General features: G+C 37.9%; 1 protein-coding gene across 1 annotated transcript in view; it reads right to left on the bottom strand.

Annotated features, from left to right (window-relative positions):
• The window catches only part of Atf6 (activating transcription factor 6), a 166,524-nt gene that overhangs the window by 65,134 nt on the left and 85,535 nt on the right, over positions 1–15,855 (bottom strand). The gene's annotated exons all lie outside the window — the stretch shown is intronic.

The following is a 15,855-nucleotide window of genomic DNA, read 5'->3' as shown; positions in this document are numbered from 1 at the left end:
TGGATGTGATGTAGTCAATCTGAAAAGTCCTAGGAAGAGCTAGAATACGTGTCCACTGTCACTCAGCTGTCTGTAATCTCTCTAACTAGCTCTATAACTTCTGTAGACAAGTGAAATGAACATTGAATTAGAATCAGTACAAGAAATATTTAAAATAATTCTAAAATTGGACCAGAAAGATGGCTCAGTGGCCATCGATACTTGCCACGAAGTCTAACCATCTGAGATCAACGACCAGGACCCATAGGCAGAAGGGTACCAACTCCCTCAAGCAGTTTGGAAACAGGTGTTCCTTATAAAGTTCTGCATCCCATTCCTCCAAATCTTAAAAAGGGATAAGATCTAAATTTTCAATCAAATGTTTATAAATCCAGTTATGTAATAGAGTAAATCTTGAACACAGCTACTGTAAAATATCTTGCAGTTTTAATACCATGCAAATTTTTTAGGCTGTTGATAAGGAAAGACTATAATAAAAATGAATCTTTCTGGGGAGTTATAAGAGGGGAGTGACCATAGATGATTTCTGCCAAATCTAAAGGAACAAACACATCTGCCCTATCTTATGCATTTACAGGTTCTTTGTACAGTAGCCCTGCTTCGAAGGTCACCCATCAAAACAGAGAAATAAACATGTATTGAGTTCAGAGCAGTGCCAGTGCTGGATGTAGTGTTTTATTTTAATTTCCTAACAACCCAGAAGAGTTAACTACTATTATTACTGTATTAGTGGTAAGGACACTGGAGTTTTGGACAGCATCTTCCCAGAGACCTGCAGCTTGTAAGCACAACAATGCTGGTTAAAACCCAGATCTTCCTGACTTCATGCTACATGATTGTAACATGAAAAATAAAAGACCCAGAGACTGATATTAGGGTTCAAGCTCCAAGCTGAAGATCAGAAAAGCTGGGCACTAGCTCTCACTCTACCTCAGTCTGAAAGGCGTTCCTGGCTCCACCATAACACAGACTGTAACCTCTCCTCGGCGTGGCTGGGATTTCAATATCTTCTTATCCTCAATGTGGCTGGAGAATGAATCCCTAATACTAACTACTGAAGACCCTGCTCCTGTCTTTTATACTCCTCTAGTGCTGGGATTAAAGGCGTGTGATCCCAGGTGCTGAGATCATCTTTGTATGAGATGTTTCTCTTTAGGAATAGATCAATCCTGTCTAGATCTGGGTGGCCTTGGACTCACAGAGATCCATCTACCTCTTAATCCTAAATCCTAGGATTAAAGGTGTATACCATCACCTCCTAGTTTCTGGCTACTGGAATTGAAGGTGTGTATCACCACTGCCTGATCCCTATAGCTTGAGGCTGACTTTGCTTTCTGAATCCTCAGGCAAGCTTTAATAAATCATAAATAACATATCTCACACATGATTACCTACAAAAATATGCTGCAGAAGACCCTGCAACACAGAAAAACAACAATCATGTTTTTCCACTAAACTGAAAAGTACCAAACTTTTTTCTTATTTCTCAACAAGACTGAACGATGCTACAATACTCTATTTTCCTATACTTTAAGTCACTGTTTAGAGGAAATACATACATACATACATACATACATACATATTTAAAGATGCATTCTAAAGTTTGATTATGAAGCTCTTTTTTTCTTTTTTAAAGATTTTATTTATTATGTACACGACATTCTGCTTCCATGTATATCTGCACACCAGAAGAGGGCACCAGATCTCATAACGGATGGTTTGTGAGCCACCATGTGGTTGCTGGGAATTGAACTCAGAACCTCTGGAAGAGCAGTCAGTGCTCTTAACATCTGAGCCATCTCTCCAGCCCTATGAAGCTCTTTTTTAACTAAGTTGAGGAATAAAGCCCAAATAGCTCAGAGAGGAGCAGACAGCTCCCATAAGAACCTTGTTTTTAGTTTCTCTTACTTTACGAGCATTTCTTAACCCATATGAATTTGTCTAGTCTGGTTTCTACAATTTTGGTTTGGCAGTATCCTCTCCCGTTACATGGTTGCTATAATTATCTATAGTATATGTTATATTTCCAAAGAATATGTAAATAACACTTCATTGGTTGAGTCTAAAGGCTGGACGCTTGAGGTTGAGGGAGTTTAACCACAAGACATCCTTTTATGAAGCTCCAGGAAATAGTACAAACTTACCAAGCCAAAGACAACTGCCAGTCTGGTATAACCTTTTAAACTTGCCTTTGCTGTAATTCTTTAAAAAAAAAAGACAGTGGACAAAAGCACAACATTGAACGTCATATAATACTGGATTTCTACAAGCAAAAAGGAAACTCTGAGTCACAAGCTGCACATATAAAAAATTGACTCAATGGCCAACAAGATGTCTCAGCAGAAACAGTACTTGCTAGCAGGCCCCATGATCTGAGTTTGATCCCCAGGACTCAAATGATGAAAAAAAGAGAACCCAACTCCTGCAAGTTGTCCCCTGGTCTCTATACACGCACCACAGTGTGCAGGTTCTCCCACCACACACACACACACACACACACACACACACACACACACACACACACACACACACAATTTAAAATATAAATACAAAGATTAACTCAAAATGGACCTAAATGAAAAACAGGAAACTACAAACATTTTAGAAGAGAAGCTATATGACACCATCTTTGTGAGCTGGAGTTGGCAATACTTCATGAAGCAGCAAGAGTACAACTCATAAAATAAAAAGATGACAAACTGCATTTCATCAAAACTGGGAATTTCTACTCTTAAAAATATTGAAAGGATTATATGCATGTGTGCGTGCATGCATGCATGCATGAATGTGTTCTTGCATGTGTGGTGTGTATGGTGTGAAAGCACAGAATGTACAATTTAGTTTATCATTTACCACCTATATCTTAAAAAGGCTTTTAAATACAAAACTAAACTTCTCCCTAAAAAATGTATAACATTGCATAGCTACAAAACTTTACTATCAATTCTAATTATGAATGATGTTAATTAATAGGTCTTTGCTTTACCTTATAACATAATTAAATTCAAAGAAATCACAGCTTTTACTCTTAAAGAAAATTAGAATTTTCCAAGTGGTATAGCTCCCTGGAATGCTACACAGGTTAATGAACCAAAAAGTGATGAAACAAAAATTAAAGATGGATACCAAATATTCAAATATTACAATACCATAAAATTAAATTTTATTTACTTTGAAAGACACTAGCCATGTCAAATGGAATTCACAAATAGTATTTATAAGTAATAATTTATTCTGTAAGTACTTACAAAGTTTCTATTTCTAACAACAGGAACTTGGGAAAGATGAATAAGATGAGGGAGAAATAAAAGGAAATAGCACTTTCCCAAGACATAACAGAAACAGAAGGAAAGCAAGCTGTAATATAAAGATGTGATAATGCAGGTATGCTATCATGTCTCGTAGAATATTCCTGTCCCCCATGAACTATGATATCATAGCTTTGGGTAAAATGTTTTACAGCAATCAGGAATTGGCCTAGCCGTCAAGGCTTCAGAAAGATTCCCCTGTACGGGACAGCCCCTTCTCAAGACAATTAGTGTGTGCTGTCACAGCAACTCATATTTACCCTGTATGCCACAACTTTCATCTTGCATTACACTTAATTACATGTATTTTATTCTCTAGATTACAAACACCTTCAATGCAGAACTAGGTAGCCCCATATCTGTCATTGTCCTGTCAAGATTTCAGTTTAACCCCCTTATTCCATACTGCAAACTGGCCCTCTACCAAGGCTCAACAACCTATTACTCTGCTACGCTTACCATCCCACTGGCTTACACGACCACTTCAGACTGGCTGTGTTGCTCTTCAGAAACTCACTGATCTCCAACATCTTCACACTCAGCTGATAGCATCACATTGTGTTTCCCTGGGATAACAGAAAGCTTCAGAGAGGCCTTCTCTTGTCTTCCTAGAATGCAGCATCCTATACTCTCCTGGCCTCTATCACCACAGAAGAGAGGCAAGACTGAAGAGTGTAGTTCAGTAGCAGCTCACTTGCCTAACATGAAAATACCTGGGCAGGAAGGGGTAGTGAAGAGGAGGAAACCAATGGAGACAAACTTTTAGAAAGGATAATTCTTCTACTTGTCTGAATTCTACACTTCTTTAACATTGTTCTATCTGCTGATTCAGACATACACAGCTAGTACTACAGTTAAACAAACAAACACACTTTTTCTGTTCCCTTTTACCCTTTTAAAGACAAATTCTTAGCAGCTATGCTGCTCTCACTCCCTAATCCATCTGTAGCCTTTAACTCTCACTTCTACCACTAAGGCTCTTGTTAAAGAGATCAATGACTTACCATTAATATATCCAGGACACACTTACTTTTATCTTTGTCCCATCTCTGCCACAATATCTGAGAGTTCACTGCTTACCCTTATAAAGTCTCCCCCTCTTGGCTTTCCAAACTTGCAGCCTACTCCCTTTCGGTCTCCTTGCTGGCTCCTCCTCTAACAGTCCAAAATCCAATTCTACCTCACCCCTGTACTCCTTCTATACCTTCTTCCTTAGAGTCCATATCCCCGTTGATTTCAATGAGGTAAGGTGATAATTCCTAAAACACTTTTTTTTTAAAAAAAAAGTTCAGTTAATCACTCTAAGGCTTAGAGTCAGAGCCAATGGTCTTCTGCATTGGACACACTCCCTTAAATGAGTCACCATTTATACCAAACATAATATTCTGCCCACCCCAAATCTCTCAACTTCACTACATGGTAGTTCCTGCTGTACCCCAAGGCTTTCTGAAGCTCAAGGAAATTTTTATTAAAATAAGAAGAAAAACCCCAGGACAAGCAAGTTGTAAATCTTGGCAGCTGCCTGGAAGAGGAAGATAAAGAGAAATGGCCATGTCATTTGAGTTAACCTGGCATAGAGGTTACCAGCATAGCCGTCAAGCAGGCACATGATGAGGAAGGGATTGTTGGAAAAAGAATAAAGCCCAGAATGTTGGGGACAGCACGCTTAAAAAAGGACAAGACAAAGAAAAGAAGTTACATTTTTCTGAGTAATTCAGACTTACAAAGCTGCAAGAGTGCAGCTTGCTGAGCCTAGTCACAAAATCAACTTAGCTTAAAAAACTCCAAGGTCATCAAATCACTTGAAGAGCCTTCCACTTGTTCTCTGCTCAGCTTGTGCTGTCTTTCTTGCAAAGGCATTCTCCATACAATGACAGTCATTCTACAGAGATTTATTTCAAGGCCTTGTGTAATCAGACACAGATGACTCTAGATAAATCATCCAAAAATTAGTCTACAATTTAAGTTGACAAATTTTTCTTAATTTTTAACATAGTAAGTGTTACATGGGGAATAAAATGTTAACACAGTTCTATCCTTTTAGGACATCACAAACACATATTATGGACAGGCATCTGGAACTAATCAGTTTGGGGCTTAGTCATTCGGCAGGTTAAAATGATACAAACATCTTTGGAAAATAATCGCTTCTGTCCACAAGGTTAGTCTCTCAAACATGAATCATGAGGACCCTACTGGAACCTCCGGAGGGCAGAGCAGCACTCAGCCTTGTGAAAATGCATTGAACTCACTCATTTTGAAAGATTGCTTTCTACAGTCAGCAAAGCAGAGACAGTCCTGGTGAAAATGCTCCAGAGCTGAGCAGATAGCCCAGTCACTGAAGAATTTGCTATGTGAGCATGAACACCAGAGTCTGCTCACCAGTGAGTCAGTGGGGAGGATCTGGGAAGAGTTGGGGAAGGGAAAGAGTATGATCAGAATACATTATATGAAAAAAGCTTTTTATTGAATAATAAAAAAAGTTAGGCACTGTGATATGTGCTTGTAATTCCAGTACGGGGTGGGGAGGTGAAGCAGACAGGAAAATCTCTGGTGTTCCATTTGCTGGTCATCAGAGAATTCTAGGCCAAGTGAGAGAGCCTGCTTTAAAAAAATACATCGGACAGCACCTGAGGAACAACACCCACAGCTGACCTCTGGCCTCTACACGCATGTGCATACAATGTATGTGCACCGCATCTATACATGTACCTCCCACATACAGGAATATACACTAACACATACACACAAATGCTCAAGAAGCTGCTCTGTCACTCATTTTCTATCACATTATGGTGATGGTAAAAAATTATTTTAAAGGTAGTATTAAATTGATGGATTTGGCATCCAGTTCATTTGTTCATTCACTTATTTCTTGTTGAATATGTGCTACACACCCGGCATTGTGCTATGTAGTTGGGATAGAAAGAAGACTAAGGCAGAGAGGTTTCTTGCCCTCAGTATATTTATGCCCTAGCAGAGACAACAGACATGAAACCAACACTCAAGTAATTAATTAGATGTTAGGCTCCAACTTATAGTTAATTATCTATCCTGCTAGATTCTGGTGGGGTACCCATATTATAGATGCTACAGTTCTTCAAACAGGACCTTTAAAGTAATTAGCAGCAATGTGTGGGAATAAATCACACAATTAATAGACAATATTTTTCAGGAAAAAATAATAAAATGTCAAGGTTTAACATTGCTGAAGGTGGTAAACATCAGTTAAACAACTAAGAGCCCAAAATGAACAAGTCACTGCAAATGTAGGGAGGAGACAGAAATGATGCGAGTGTTTAGACCTTAATCATAAATCATAGACATAATTGCTTCCTTCATAATTAAGTTTTGTGACATCACCAAAAGGCTTGTACCAAGTTCTATTGAAAAATAAAATAATTTCATGAGCTACTTTGCTAGTTTTCTAGCTTTTATATGAGGAAAACCTCAAAACTATATATAAATTTAATTAGAAACAGTTCTATTGCCTTTTATATTTTAAAACTTTTCCCCATTATTAATAATCATCTCATGCATGACTTAGAAGACTTTTGGTATCTCAGGAACACTTTAAACATCATTTCATTTTTTAATCTGGTTTTAATTCCATATACTCTTTTTCTTTGTAGTTCTACTCAAATAAAAACTTTTCAACTTTTCCACGGTTTGCTTTAAACATAAAAATATTAATACAGATGAGGAACAAACATTGTGTTGACTTTAATTTCCTTTAGAACATCTATCAAGCACAAAACATAACTCTGTTCTTACATTTATATGTATATAAACCAATCACAATGGTCTCTGTCTGTAGGGAGAACATGCTTGCCTACCACAGACAAATCCCAGAGGAGTTGCCTTGCTCGCACGGGAGTGGGGTTCTGTTTCCCTTAACCATGCCCAGGCTATCATTTCTTCCACTCAATGCCATATTTACCAAACACTCCATTTGATTTCTTTCATATTCTCTCTCATTTCTGGTGTGGATTCTGTTCTAATTAACATGAACTGTAATCACCATCACCAGTGATTTCTGTTTATAAAGCTTAGAGACCTGTGACATCTGATGTTATTGATTACCTCTTTCTTGAACCTTTCTTCCTTCACCTCCAAATCTTAAACAAAATAAACAAGTTGATGTTTTCTTCCTTATCTATACTCTACTCTTCCATTTCTCCTCCTGTGCTTACAATGATTCCTTGTGTTTTCCTGCTTGCACTTATTCTTCCTACACAATAATTTATCATAGCAAGTAGCCTGGTTTTCCAAAAGGGCTTTGCCTCGGTCTTGTTCTTTTTGGAAATAAACCAAAGCAACTCTAATGTGTTTTGGACATAGAGAGTAATAGAATGAAACTCCAAATTGATTGTTTTTAAAGATATGGAAATAAAAGCTTCAAAAAGGCAATGTAGGAAAATGATTAAGAACACAGACTCTGGAGTCAAACTTCTTAAGTTAAATTCCGGCTCTGCCACGTTCAAATTATGTTACAATAACCCTCTGTGCTTCAGTTCCCTAACCTGTAAAATGGGACAATAATTTCATTAAAGAAATAAGAACTAAAAGTTGATATATTGTACACTGTAGGGGTATTAAGTCACAAAACTGGCAACCATCACAAAATCAAATTTTTAAATACACAGACTACCTTTTAACTTAATAGTTTGTTGTTTTTCAAAACTCTTAAAATGTATTAACTCCACTAGACGGAACTACTTTAGCAACATGTAAGAGTCTAAAACATGGCACAGCCTTCTAAGCGGACAGTGTTCACATGCATACAAACAGGAAAGTAGAGCACATTTCATGTCAGTCCCTACTAACTTTCTCACTTTACAGATAAAAAAGCTGAAGATACAAGGGATATGTGATTTGTCTAAAGTCACACAGTAAATATCAGTAAGAGGCACACTGGATGCTAAACTGCAGGCCCTTCCATTTTTCTTCATTTATTCATGTGAAAAAGCATTCATTCTTAGATGGTATCTCGGGGGGGGGGGGGGATGTTATCATTACAAAAATCCTGAAATTTAATGCAAGGGAAACTATCAAAATTTGTTGTATCAATTATTAAACCATTAATCATGCAAAATAACTAATTAGCTAATGCATTAGTTCATTTTTTAGATAGGGTCTCACTATGATACCAAGCCTAGCCTCAAGCTCATGATTCTCTCGCCTCATCCTCCTGAGTGCCTGAATTGTAAGTGTGAGCTTCTCAGTGTATAATCATTTGTTTATCTACTTACTGTTGAATGGTTTGGGAGTTTTGTTTTGTTTTACAGTGCAGGGTCTCACTATGTACACCAGGCTGTCCTCTACTTCCTGAGGGCTGGGATTAAAAGCATGTACACCACACCCTGTTACTGTTATTTTGAAGCAGGATTTTACTCAGCCCAGATACTGGTCTAAAACTCAGTATGTACATCCCAGATTGGCCTTGAACTCACTGCAATCCTCCTGCCTCAGCTTCCCAAGTAACGAGATTATAGATATGAGGAAACATCCACAGCCTTTGTTCTAATGCTTAATGTTTTGGTTTTTTTTTTTTTTTTTCTTAAAGCTATCTAACCTCCCTCAACTTTGTCATACATAAAACAGGATTAGAAATACCTTATATGAGGGGGCTGGAGAAATGGCTAAGTGGTTAAGAGCACTGGCTGCTCTTCCAGAGGTCCTGAGTTCAATTCTCTGCAACCATATGGTGGCTCACAACCAAACCATCTATAATGAGATTTGGCACGCTCTTCTAAATAAATAAATAAATCTTTTTAAAAAATTAATATATGATTACATAAAAGGAGCTAATGAGATTACATTTATATTATATTGAAACAATTTTGTGAAGTATGAAGTGTGAATATATTAAAGATATCAGTTTATATATAATGAAATAAGAAAGATTTATAAAAAGAACATTGCTGATATAATCATTAAGTAAACCAAACTTAAGTGGATACTTAAATAATTCTGCTCTATTGTTTTATAATGCACTTCAAGACCTAAATGAAAGTATATTTTAAGGAGAAAAATGGAGAAAGCATTCTAAGCAAGGGATTTTTAAAAAAATTCCCTCTTCTAAGATATTTTTAAAGATACAATTATTATTCCAAGATCATCTATTCCAGCTAGAATTTGGCTTGAAAGGTCATGGAAGTGGAGACAGGAAATGGCTGGCCTCCGAGATCCATGTGCATATTCAAGTTATAAATATTAGAAACAAAACAGCAGTTTCTTTTTAAAGCAAAGTTTATACACTTATTTTTACTACTAAGGAAATTCCTCTTAACTTTAAACATATATACACTAACACACACATATATACATATAATCATTTTGTTATAAGCACATAATTATAGTCACTTAATATGTTTTATACATGAAATTTAAACTTTCTTCTTGTGTTAGGAAATTAATATAGGAATTGCTTTTGTGGTCACCCATGGGAATAACCTTTGGTAATATTTTGCATAAATAACAACACCAAGCAAACTTTGCAATCATTACAACATTTTCTACAGTTTGTCTAAAGTTTTAAGTTTCTGACTCATGTGCTCAAATATATTCCTTAAATCTATGCTAGTATGAAACAATAACCCTTCTCAAAAACCCAGAACAACCAAAAGAGCAGACAGAGGTCTAAGACAATCCATCTGCTCCAAAATGTTTTCACAAAGTAACTTAAGGTTCTACTTGATGACACTGAACAGCATTAAACATTTCATCAAGGAAATTTCTTTACTTCTAAGACTTAGATTAGAGACAAGACATAAAGCTGCTATAACTCTGGCTGAAGCAACCAGAAATTACAAGAGAGGCCAGTACTACTTAAACTCTGCTGGACTCAGCACCACTTATATTAATTAGATTAGTAAAACAGTCACATTCTTTATGCCAAATTGTAACACAAAAAAATCAGGATAAATAAATGACCTAGAGACAGATATTGGGGTTCAACCTGAAGATCAGGGAAGCAAAGCAGCCAAACTACCAGAGAGCTCTTATCACTACCTCAGGCTGACTGGACTGATCTTGCTGCCTCTCCTCAGCATGGCTGGATACTCCTCTATGTGGCTGGAGAATGAATCCCTGATATTGACTACTGAAGACCTCCTGTCTTTTATATCCCTGTAGTTCTGGGATTAAAGGCTTGTGGCCCCAGGTGCTGAGATCATCTTTGTGTGAGCTGTTTCTCTAGGACTGGATCAATCTTGTTTAGATCTGGGTGGCCTTGGACTCACAGAGATCTGTCTATCTCTTAATCCCGAGTCCTAGGATTAAAGGTGTATACCACTACATCCTAGCTTCTAACTGCTGGGATTAGAGGTGTGTGCCTGGCTTCTATGGTTTGTGGCTGACTTTGCTCTCTGAATCCTCAGGCAAGCTTTAACAAATCATAAATTTCACCACACCAAACAATGGAAAAACACCTTGTAAACGAAATGCCTAAAATACAGTGCATTTCTAACACTGGGCTTCTCTCAGTGAAGCATGCCTACAATATCTATACTCAATACGCACTGACAGGCAGGCACTGCACTATGTATCAGGGCAGTGATCAAAAAACTCATACTGCTTCCTGCCTTTAATAGGCATATAACACAGACGAGAGATAGTGCTTCAGATCCAACAACCAGGAATGGGCATAAGAAAGATTCTGCAAAATAACAAAGCTAGTGTGTTGTAATAACATTGGGGGGGGGGGTGTCAAGGACCTGCCCAGGCCAGCAAACATCTCTGAGGTACAGCTAGCTAAAGCTCAGGTTTTCTTGCAGAGTGGCCTTGGGCTTTTCTTTGCATGAGGCTTATCAAAAGAGAATGCAATGGGAAAAAAAAAAAAAACCCTATTTTCTTGGTTACAAAATGGATCAGAGCTAAGACACCCACAATAGTCTTCATAAAAGACAGTAGCCAACTGTCCGATCATAGCCATTTTCTGTTTAAGAAATCTGATTCAGCTGTATGTAAAAAAGACTACAGTGGAACCAATGGTATTGCTGTCGAATCAGGAATAACCAACTCAGTTCTCCGTGGGGATTAGTGTACATTCAAGGTGCTATTTTGCTGCTGAGTCATTTTCATGTGCTGCTTCAATTTCTATACATCATACAGTAAGTCCCTGTTGCTCCAGGTAATGCTTAAAATCTACACCATGTATATGCAATGTTCTCATAAACGTTTTACAAGCAATCAAGGAGTGAATCCTCCTCCAAATATGGTACTGTTTGGAGGAAGAGGGAGAAATATCTCTGAGACAGGCATATAGCTAAAGCTCAGATCCCCACTTACAACACACGTACATTTGAAACAACCAAGAACACAAAAGTGTTTGCTTTTGATGTGAAGAACAGGTATTAAAAACAAAAAATAAACTAAAAATGCAAAAGTATTCCTAAATAGTTATCATTTTTAATAAGAAATATAGAATAAATAGGAATAATAGACATTCATTTATAGCCAACTGAATAAAAGGTGACTTGTTCTTTTATCTGTTTTGGGATATTTGCAGTGTGCGAAGACGTGTTGCTGTGATTGATTTAATAAAAAGCTGAATGGCCAATAGCTAGGCAGGATAGATAGGTGGGACTCTGAGCAGACAGAGGAACTCAGAGTAAGAATCAGAGAGGCGTGGAATTTGCCATCAAGATGTAGAGGGAGCTGCACATACAGTATGGAGGAGAGGCAATGAGCCACAGGGCAGAATATAGATTAATATAAACAGGTTAATCCAACTTATAAGAACTAGTTGGGAACAAGCCTAAGATAAGACCACGTTTTCATAATTAATTAATCTCCGTGTCATTATTTGGGGGCTGGCAGTCCAAAGAAAGTCCAACAAGAAAGCTTGATACACCCATCCCTCCCCAGGCCCTGCAACTGGCATGTGTGGGTGCTGTACATACATGTGGGTGTGGGTTGGAGGCCAGAGGTCCACATCAAGGGTCTTCCATAATGACTCTCCACCTTATTTCTGAAACAAGGTCTTCACTGGACACAGAGCCTGCTAATTTGGCTATGGACCAATAAGCTCAAGAGATCCTCCTGTACCTGCTTCCCACTCCAGCACTAAGGTAACAGACACATATCACCATGTCTAGTTTTTAAATGAATGCTGTGGACCTAGACTAGGGATCCCTGTGCTATGCAGCAAGCATGATACTAACTGATCATTGCTCTAACCAGGAAACCGGTTCTTAAAGAGAAACTGCCCCAAGATTTGAAATCCTTTCTGCAGATATAACTGACTTGGAAAGAAACATCAAGGATGGCATTTCAAAGTTCACTGGAGTGACAGCTATGGCCACAGCATTCCTCACTTCTTTTCCTCCTCATCGGTATCACTTCCCTACCTAACTTTACTCTTGCAAATGTCTGCTTCTGGCCATGCTCTGACTTCATTTTCCTATACTCTTTAGTCCACATGCTCTCCCTAAACAGCCTTTTAGACAAACACATTAAGGAAAAGAAACACTGCATTTAATTTCTTTCTTCTTATTTATGTATAGTTCGTTCAAAGTACCTTGGAAGTTTGAGAAAAGCTATTCTCCACCCCTGCCCCTCCAAATCATATGAAAACAAATTTAAAAGAAGAAAAAAAAGGGGGAAAAACTAACAGGAAAACAAAGTATGAATGCCTGGAAGTCAACAAGGAGACAAGAGCCTGCTATGAGGGAGGTAAAACCAGGCAGAAGAAAGTCAAAGCAACAGAAAATGTTTTCCTGTCAGAATTTCTTTCTTGCTAACCTACAGCAGGACTAAGTAGTTAACCAAACACATGTCTTCTTTAGAGAAAATGATGTCACCAGCACAACAGTAAGGAGATTTAACAGGTGCAGGAATGTGGGGTGTGAGGAGGAAGCAAAACTTTTGGGGGGGCTTTGTCTATTAAATAATGGTACACTGGACAATCATCAATGCTCACACATACTTCTGTAGCTATTAGACACTTGGTTAAATACAGTAAAAGAAAGCATCCTGGCTGTGCTAGTGGCTCTTACTAAGTGTCTGGCTCTTACTAAGCAGACTTGGGCTTCATTAGTTCCTTATTCCTGAATGAACGTCCAATGCCATCATTTCAGTCAGTGGGACTAAGAGCCCAACAGGAGCAAAGCCCACCTCCTCCTGCTCATGCCATGCATTTCCAACAAAACTTTTAGGAAATTATTTCACACCAAAAAGTGGGAGAAAATGCCAACCATGAGGTAATGCATTACTTCCTGTATTTTCATCTTAGCAAGAGAAACATGAGCACTCCAGGTATTTAAGGACTGGATTCCTGTCTCATGACACAGTTTATAGCCAGTGCAATAAACTCCCTTTCCCTACTGTTAAAGCAAGAGAGAGAGAGAGAGAGAGAGAGAGAGAGAGAGAGAGAGAGAGAGGAGAAAGGAAAGGAGAAAGAAAGAGGATGTTGTAGGTTTATATCTGTATCTTCCTAGATATAGATGATAAATTATAATTGGGAGATGAAAGAAACAGAGTGTGTAACTGGCCCTTCATTCAACTACCTGAACATTAAAGATGGAAGGAGAAATCAATAATTTCCCAACAGCACTGTTCACGACAAAAATGAGAAAGAGCTTTTTACATGTATAGGAAAAAAAGTAATTCTTCTATTTTTTTTTTTTACAAAAGCATCGTTTATCTTCTTTATATAAAAAACCCTAGTCTCCTTTATAAAGTCTCTTCTTTCTCCACCCTTGTGTGTGTGCGCGTGCGTGCGTGCGTGCGTGTGTGTGTGTGTGTGTGTGTGTGTGTGTGTGTGTGTCCCTAGAAAGACATTATTAACAATGATTTCAACCCATGGTTGACAGCTGCTGACTCTACTATTTGTTATACTCTTTTGATCAAATGAAGGCATATCCTGAACTACTTTTAAAATTTAAAAAGCTATTTGACAATTAAAACATGCTTCTGTAGTTAGTTCAGTAACACAGTCATTATGTCAGAACTCATAGGGTTCTTAAAGAGTACAAGATCCATTTTAAAAGGTTTACTTTTCCTTTAACCTTAAACATAATTATATCATAGAAGAACAAATCCTTAGATCTCATGAGTCAAGACAGTTGGAGCCTTAATGAAATTCTGTTCTCAGTTTCCCCCTGGCACTCAAAAAGAAATATACTAATTGTTTGGAAGAACAAGATGAGCATAGGGATTTTTTGAAAAGGCTATGATCACCAGATGCCATAGCTAAAGTATTCCAAATCTCCTGATATACCTGATAATAACTGGAAACACACAAACACACACACACACACACACACACACACACACACACACACACACACACACACACACAGAGAGATGTCACATCATTTTTTCAAGAGCCTACTTTCCCTATTCGTGAAACCCTGAGCCACCACTAATTTCTAATTTAGAAAAACATTGAGTATTCCACTGACAAATTCTGTGACAGTGACTGGCGACAGCAGCTAAGAGACAAAAAGTCATTCTACTGTTAGTGAATTCTTATTTCTAACCATACACCCCCTATAGTTTGCTCTTCAAAAATAAAAGGCTTGGGCAGCTAGAGAGATGGCTCAGTGGTTAGAAGTGCTTATTGTTCTTGCAGAGGACCTGAGTTCAATTCCCAACACCCACTTCAGGTAGCTTGTAACTGCCTGTAACTCCAGCTCCAAGGAATCTGACACCCTCTTCTGGACTTTGTGGGCAATGCACTTGTCAGAGTTTGAAAAAGATATCCCCCATAGTTTCAAGTATTTGAATGCTTGGTCCCCAGCTGGTGTCACTGTTTAGAGAGGCTTAGAAGGTAGGTGTGGCCTTGTTAGAGGAAGAATGTCTCTGGCAGTGGGTTTTGGGGAGTTTAAAAACTCATGCCATTTCCATGTCTGTCTGTCTGTCTGTCTGTCTGTCTGTCTGTCTGTCTGTCTGTCTCTCTCTCTCTCTGTGCTTTGTGGTTGTGTGAGCCGCCCTCTTCCTGCTGCAGCTACTATTACTGCTGCTTGCTGCTTTCACTCCATCATCATGAACTCTTACCCTCTGGAACCATAAGTCCAAATAAACTGCTTCTTCCATAAGTTGTCTTGGTTGTGATGTTTTATCTCAGCAACAGAAAGTAACTAATAGAACACTCACATGCATATACCAATATATACAAGTAATTAATTAAAAACAAAATAGATTTTAAAAAAGAAATGGCTTAGGATGCAAATCCCTGAGGGGCTCTAATCATTTCTGTTTTCCTGGCTATAATGTAGAGAACTCAAAGGGACTGTCAGATGGAAACTCTATGAAGAACGTATTACTGTTTGATGGGAAAAGCAGATAGGCTGTGTCTGTGCTTTTTCATGCAGTATAACATTTTTAACATTAAAAAATGCTAGTATAAAGAAGTTGTGCTTATAATCTGACATTATTTAACATATTCTTCACCAACAAATGTAAACATTTAATGAAGAAATAAAAAAGAAACAAAGACACTTGGGAACATAGACTTAAACACTCCACAATTGACAAACAGAAGTCTGTTCCTTAACTACCAAATAGGTGTTGGCTTAAAAATGAACATTGGGAAATGATG

Source organism: Cricetulus griseus, chromosome 5, assembly GCF_003668045.3.
Source record: "Cricetulus griseus strain 17A/GY chromosome 5, alternate assembly CriGri-PICRH-1.0, whole genome shotgun sequence".
In the NCBI taxonomy this organism is placed as follows: domain Eukaryota; kingdom Metazoa; phylum Chordata; class Mammalia; order Rodentia; family Cricetidae; genus Cricetulus; species Cricetulus griseus.
Note: the sequence above shows the minus strand (reverse complement) of the source record. Positions and strands in the feature narration are given on the sequence as shown.